The sequence below is a fragment of the Nematostella vectensis genome, chromosome 10 (genome assembly GCF_932526225.1).
Source record: "Nematostella vectensis chromosome 10, jaNemVect1.1, whole genome shotgun sequence".
In the NCBI taxonomy this organism is placed as follows: domain Eukaryota; kingdom Metazoa; phylum Cnidaria; class Anthozoa; order Actiniaria; family Edwardsiidae; genus Nematostella; species Nematostella vectensis.
This window is the reverse complement of record NC_064043.1, coordinates 1,011,911-1,019,752: the sequence shown is the minus strand read 5'-3', so window position 1 is coordinate 1,019,752 and position 7,842 is coordinate 1,011,911.

Below are 7,842 nucleotides of genomic sequence, written 5' to 3'. Positions count from 1 at the left end.
TAATACTATTGGTATCGTAAACTATCCCAAGAAAAGTCACCATCGGACTGGAGGTTACATTCGGGAAAAGCTTCAGGGTTACATTCGGGAATTTGTTTTACGAGTGTAACCTCCAAAAGGTTACAATCGATAATTTTTTTCCGAATGTAAATTCCAAAAAGTAACATTATGAAAAATAAAACAGTATACTCGAAAAAATAGGTATATCAATCTATCGAGCGCTATGCTCTATGTTAGAATCTACTTAATCAAGTTATCCAAGGAATCTAGTTAGTTCTTGTGTGCATAAAATATGTACAGGATCCTGAACAAGGCATGAGCACATCAAAGATGCTGAGAGTACATAAAAGTGTCCCTATACCTTCTTTTTATGTCATGACACACCAAGAACAGTATAATTAAGTATCGATATTAAAAAAAAAAATAAAGAAAAAAAATAGGCTATCAGCGGGAATCGAACCCGGGTCGCTGCGTTAGTAGTCAAGTGCCTGCAACGAAAGACTAACGTGGCATTGCTGAAGGGAATTGTAATAAAAAAATTACGTTTAATACTATTGGTATCGTAAACTATCCCAAGAAAAGTCACCACCGGACTGGAGGTTACATTCGGGAAAAGCTTCAGGGTTACATTCAGGAATGTGTTTTACGAGTGTAACCTCCAAAAGGTTACAATCGATAATTTTTTTTCCGAATGTAAATTCCAAAAAGTAACATTAGGAAAAATAAAACAGTATACTCGGAAAAAAAGGTATATCAATCTATCGAGCGCTATGCTCTATGTTAGAATCTACTTAATCAAGTTATCCAAGGAATCTAGTTAGTTCTTGTGTGCATAAAATATGTACAGGATCCTGAACAAAGCATGAGCACATCAAAGATGCTTAGAGTACATAAAAATGTCCCTATACCTTCTTTTTATGTCATGACACACCGAGGACAGTATAATTAAGTATCGATATTTAAAAAAAAAAATAAAGAAAAAAATTAGGCTATCAGCGGGAATCGAACCCGGGTCGCTGCGTTAGTAGTCAAGTGCCCGCAACGAAAGACTAACGTGGCATTGCTGAAGGGGATTGTAATGAAAATTACTTTTAATACTATTGGTATCATAAAGTATCCCAAGCAAAGTCACCATTGGACTGGAGGTTACATTCGGGAAAAGTTTCAGGGTTACATTCGGGAATTTGTTTTACGAGTGTAACCTCCAAAAGGTTAAAATCGATAATTTTTTTTCCGAATGTAAATTCCAAAAAGTAACATTAGGAAAAATAGAACAGTATACTCGGAAAAATAGGTATATCAATCTATCGAGCGCTATGCTCTATGTTAGAATCTACTTAATCAAGTTATCCAAGGAATCTAGTTAGTTCTTGTGTGCATAAAACTGTACAGGATCCTGCACAAAGCATGAGCACATCAAAGATGCTGAGAGTACATAAAAATGTCCCTATACCTTCTTTTTATGTCATGACAAACCAAGAACAGTATAATTAAGTATCGATATTTAAAAAAAATTAATAAAAAAAAAATAGGCTATCAGCGGGAATCGAACTCGGGTCGCTGCGTTAGTAGTCAAGTGCCCGCAACGAAAGACTAACGTGGCATTGCTGAAGGGAATTGTAATGAAAATTACGTTTAATACTATTGGTATCGTAAACTATCCCAAGAAAAGTCACCATCGGACTGGAGGTTACATTCGGGAAAAGCTTCAGGGTTACATTCGGGAATTTGTTTTACGAGTGTAACTTCCAAAAGGTTACAATCGATAATTTTTTTTCCGAATGTAAATTCCAAAAAGTAACATTAGGAAAAATAAAACAGTATACTCGGAAAAATAGGTATATCAATCTATCGAGCGCTATGCTCTATGTTAGAATCTACTTAATCAAGTTATCCAAGGAATCTAGTTAGTTCTTGTGTGCATAAAACTGTACAGGATCCTGAACAAAGCATGAGCACATCAAAGATGCTGAGAGTACATAAAAATGTCCCTATACCTTCTTTTTATGTCATGACACACCAAGAACAGTATAATTAAGTATCGATATTTAAAAAAAAAAAAATAAAGAAAAAAATTAGGCTATCAGCGGGAATCGAACCCGGGTCGCTGCGTTAGTAGTCAAGTGCCCGCAACGAAAGACTAACGTGGCATTGCTGAAGGGGACTGTAATGAAAACTACTTTTAATACTATTGGTATCATAAACTATCCCAAGCAAAGTCACCATTGGACTGGAGGTTACATTCGGGAAAAGTTTCAGGGTTACATTCGGGAATTTGTTTTACGAGTGTAACCTCCAAAAGGTTAAAATCGATATTTTTTTTTCCGAATGTAAATTCCAAAAAGTAACATTAGGAAAAATAGAACAGTATACTCGGAAAAAAAAGGTATATCAATCTATCGAGCGCTATGCTCTATGTTAGAATCTACTTATTCAAGTTATCCAAGGAATCTAGTTAGTTCTTGTGTGCATAAAATATGTACAGGATCCTGAACAAAGCATGAGCACATCAAAGATGCTGAGAGTACATAAAAATGACTATATACCTTCTTTTTATGTCATGACACACCAAGAACAGTATAATTAAGTATCGATATTTTTAAAAAAAAATAAAGAAAAAAAAAAGGCTATCAGCGGGAATCGAACCCGGGTCGCTGCGTTAGGAGTCAAGTGCCCGCAACGAAAGACTAACGTGGCATTGCTGAAGGGAATTGTAATGAAAATTACTTTTAATACTATTGGTATCGTAAACTATCCCAAGCAAAGTCACCATCGGACTGGAGGTTACATTCGGGAAAAGCTTCAGGTTTACATTCGGGAATTTGTTTTACGAGTGTAACCTCCAAAAGGTTAAAATCGATAATTTTTTTTCCGAATGTAAATTCCAAAAAGTAACATTAGGAAAAATAGAACAGTATACTCGGAAAAATAGGTATATCAATCTATCGAGCGCTATGCTCTATGTTAGAATCTACTTAATCAAGTTATCCAAGGAATCTAGTTAGTTCTTGTGTGCATAAAACTGTACAGGATCCTGAACAAAGCATGAGCACATCAAAGATGCTGAGAGTACATAAAAATGTCCCTATACCTTCTTTTTATGTCATGACAAACCAAGAACAGTATAATTAAGTATCGATATTTAAAAAAAAATTAATAAAAAAAAAATAGGCTATCAGCGGGAATCGAACTCGGGTCGCTGCGTTAGTAGTCAAGTGCCCGCAACGAAAGACTAACGTGGCATTGCTGAAGGGAATTGTAATGAAAATTACGTTTAATACTATTGGTATCGTAAAGTATCCCAAGAAAAGTCACCATCGGACTGGAGGTTACATTCGGGAAAAGCTTCAGGGTTACATTCGGGAATTTGTTTTACGAGTGTAACTTCCAAAAGGTTACAATCGATAATTTTTTTTCCGAATGTAAATTCCAAAAAGTAACATTAGGAAAAATAAAACAGTATACTCGGAAAAATAGGTATATCAATCTATCGAGCGCTATGCTCTATGTTAGAATCTACTTAATCAAGTTATCCAAGGAATCTAGTTAGTTCTTGTGTGCATAAAATATGTACAGGATCCTGAACAAAGCATGAGCACATCAAAGATGCTGAGAGTACATAAAAATGTCCCTATACCTTCTTTTTATGTCATGACACACCAAGAACAGTATAATTAAGTATTGATATTTAAAAAAAAAGAAAAAAAAAAAAAAATAGGCTCTCAGCGGGAATCGAACCCGGGTCGCTGCGTTAGTAGTCAAGTGCCCGCAACGAAAGACTAACGTGGCATTGCTGAAGGGAATTGTAATGAAAATTACTTTTAATACTATTGGTATCGTAAACTATCCCAAGCAAAGTCACCATCGGACGGGAGGTTACATTCGGGAAAAGCTTCAGGGTTACATTCGGGAATTTGTTTTACGAGTGTAACCTCCAAAAGGTTACAATCGATAATTTTGTTTCCGAATGTAAATTCCAAAAAGTAACATTAGGAAAAATAAAACAGTATACTCGGAAAAATAGGTATATCAATCTATCGAGCGCTATGCTCTATGTTAGAATCTACTTAATCAAGTTATCCAAGGAATCTAGTTAGTTCTTGTGTGCATAAAACTGTACAGGATCCTGAACAAAGCATGAGCACATCAAAGATGCTGAGAGTACATAAAAATGACCCTATACCTTCTTTTTATGTCATGACACACCAAGAACAGTATAATTAAGTATCGATATTTAAAAAAAAAAAATAAAGAAAAAAAAAAGCTATCAGCGGGAATCGAACCCGGGTCGCTGCGTTAGTAGTCAAGTGCCCTCAACGAAAGACTAACGTGGCATTGCTGAAGGGAATTGTAATGAAAATTACTTTTAATACTATTGGTATCGTAAACTATCCCAAGCAAAGTCACCATCGGACTGGAGGTTACATTCGGGAAAAGCTTCAGGGTTACATTCGGGAATTTGTTTTACGAGTGTAACCTCCAAAAGATTACAATCGATAATTTTTTTTCCGAATGTAAATTCCAAAAAGTAACATTAGGAAAAATAAAACAGTATACTCGGAAAAATAGGTATATCAATCTATCGAGCGCTATGCTCTATGTTAGAATCTACTTAATCAAGTTATCCAAGGAATCTAGTTAGTTCTTGTGTGCATAAAACTGTACAGGATCCTGAACAAAGCATGAGCACATCAAAGATGCTGAGAGTACATAAAAATGTCCCTATACCTTCTTTTTATGTCATGACACACCAAGAACAGTATAATTAAGTATCGATATTTAAAAAAAAAATAAAGAAAAAAATTAGGCTATCAGCGGGAATCGAACCCGGGTCGCTGCGTTAGTAGTCAAGTGCCCGCAACGAAAGACTAACGTGGCATTGCTGAAGGGGATTGTAATGAAAATTACTTTTAATACTATTGGTATCATAAACTATCCCAAGCAAAGTCACCATTGGACTGGAGGTTACATTCGGGAAAAGTTTCAGGGTTACATTCGGGAATTTGTTTTACGAGTGTAACCTCCAAAAGGTTAAAATCGATAATTTTTTTTCCGAATGTAAATTCCAAAAAGTAACATTAGGAAAAATAAAACAGTATACTCGGAAAAATAGGTATATCAATCTATCGAGCGCTATGCTCTATGTTAGAATCTACTTAATCAAGTTATCCAAGGAATCTAGTTAGTTCTTGTGTGCATAAAACTGTACAGGATCCTGCACAAAGCATGAGCACATCAAAGATGCTGAGAGTACATAAAAATGTCCCTATACCTTCTTTTTATGTCATGACAAACCAAGAACAGTATAATTAAGTATCGATATTTAAAAAAAATTAATAAAAAAAAAATAGGCTATCAGCGGGAATCGAACTCGGGTCGCTGCGTTAGTAGTCAAGTGCCCGCAACGAAAGACTAACGTGGCATTGCTGAAGGGAATTGTAATGAAAATTACGTTTAATACTATTGGTATCGTAAACTATCCCAAGAAAAGTCACCATCGGACTGGAGGTTACATTCGGGAAAAGCTTCAGGGTTACATTCGGGAATTTGTTTTACGAGTGTAACTTCCAAAAGGTTACAATCGATAATTTTTTTTCCGAATGTAAATTCCAAAAAGTAACATTAGGAAAAATAAAACAGTATACTCGGAAATATAGGTATATCAATCTATCGAGCGCTATGCTCTAGGTTAGAATCTACTTAATCAAGTTATCCAAGGAATCTAGTTAGTTCTTGTGTGCATAAAACTGTACAGGATCCTGAACAAAGCATGAGCACATCAAAGATGCTGAGAGTACATAAAAATGTCCCTATACCTTCTTTTTATGTCATGACACACCAAGAACAGTATAATTAAGTATCGATATTTAAAAAAAAAAAAATAAAGAAAAAAATTAGGCTATCAGCGGGAATCGAACCCGGGTCGCTGCGTTAGTAGTCAAGTGCCCGCAACGAAAGACTAACGTGGCATTGCTGAAGGGGACTGTAATGAAAATTACTTTTAATACTATTGGTATCATAAACTATCCCAAGCAAAGTCACCATTGGACTGGAGGTTACATTCGGGAAAAGTTTCAGGGTTACATTCGGGAATTTGTTTTACGAGTGTAACCTCCAAAAGGTTAAAATCGATATTTTTTTTTCCGAATGTAAATTCCAAAAAGTAACATTAGGAAAAATAGAAGAGTATACTCGGAAAAAAAAGGTATATCAATCTATCGAGCGCTATGCTCTATGTTAGAATCTACTTATTCAAGTTATCCAAGGAATCTAGTTAGTTCTTGTGTGCATAAAATATGTACAGGATCCTGAACAAAGCATGAGCACATCAAAGATGCTGAGAGTACATAAAAATGACTATATACCTTCTTTTTATGTCATGACACACCAAGAACAGTATAATTAAGTATCGATATTTTTAAAAAAAAATAAAGAAAAAAAAAAGGCTATCAGCGGGAATCGAACCCGGGTCGCTGCGTTAGGAGTCAAGTGCCCGCAACGAAAGACTAACGTGGCATTGCTGAAGGGAATTGTAATGAAAATTACTTTTAATACTATTGGTATCGTAAACTATCCCAAGCAAAGTCACCATCGGACTGGAGGTTACATTCGGGAAAAGCTTCAGGTTTACATTCGGGAATTTGTTTTACGAGTGTAACCTCCAAAAGGTTACAATCGATAATTTTTTTTTCCGAATGTAAATTCCAAAAAGTAACATTAGGAAAAATAGAACAGTATACTCGGAAAAATAGGTATATCAATCTATCGAGCGCTATGCTCTATGTTAGAATCTACTTAATCAAGTTATTCAAGGAATCTAGTTAGTTCTTGTGTGCATAAAACTGTACAGGATCCTGAACAAAGCATGAGCACATCAAAGATGCTGAGAGTACATAAAAATGTCCCTATACCTTCTTTTTATGTCATGACAAACCAAGAACAGTATAATTAAGTATCGATATTTAAAAAAAAATTAATAAAAAAAAAATAGGCTATCAGCGGGAATCGAACTCGGGTCGCTGCGTTAGTAGTCAAGTGCCCGCAACGAAAGACTAACGTGGCATTGCTGAAGGGAATTGTAATGAAAATTACGTTTAATACTATTGGTATCGTAAAGTATCCCAAGAAAAGTCACCATCGGACTGGAGGTTACATTCGGGAAAAGCTTCAGGGTTACATTCGGGAATTTGTTTTACGAGTGTAACTTCCAAAAGGTTACAATCGATAATTTTTTTTCCGAATGTAAATTCCAAAAAGTAACATTAGGAAAAATAAAACAGTATACTCGGAAAAATAGGTATATCAATCTATCGAGCGCTATGCTCTATGTTAGAATCTACTTAATCAAGTTATCCAAGGAATCTAGTTAGTTCTTGTGTGCATAAAATATGTACAGGATCCTGAACAAAGCATGAGCACATCAAAGATGCTGAGAGTACATAAAAATGTCCCTATACCTTCTTTTTATGTCATGACACACCAAGAACAGTATAATTAAGTATCGATATTTAAAAAAAAAAATAAAGAAAAAAAAATTGGCTCTCAGCGGGAATCGAACCCGGGTCGCTGCGTTAGTAGTCAAGTGCCCGCAACGAAAGACTAACGTGGCATTGCTGAAGGGAATTGTAATGAAAATTACTTTTAATACTATTGGTATCGTAAACTATCCCAAGCAAAGTCACCATCGGACGGGAGGTTACATTCGGGAAAAGCTTCAGGGTTACATTCGGGAATTTGTTTTACGAGTGTAACCTCCAAAAGGTTACAATCGATAATTTTTTTTCCGAATGTAAATTCCAAAAAGTAACATTAGGAAAAATAAAACAGTATACTCGGAAAAAT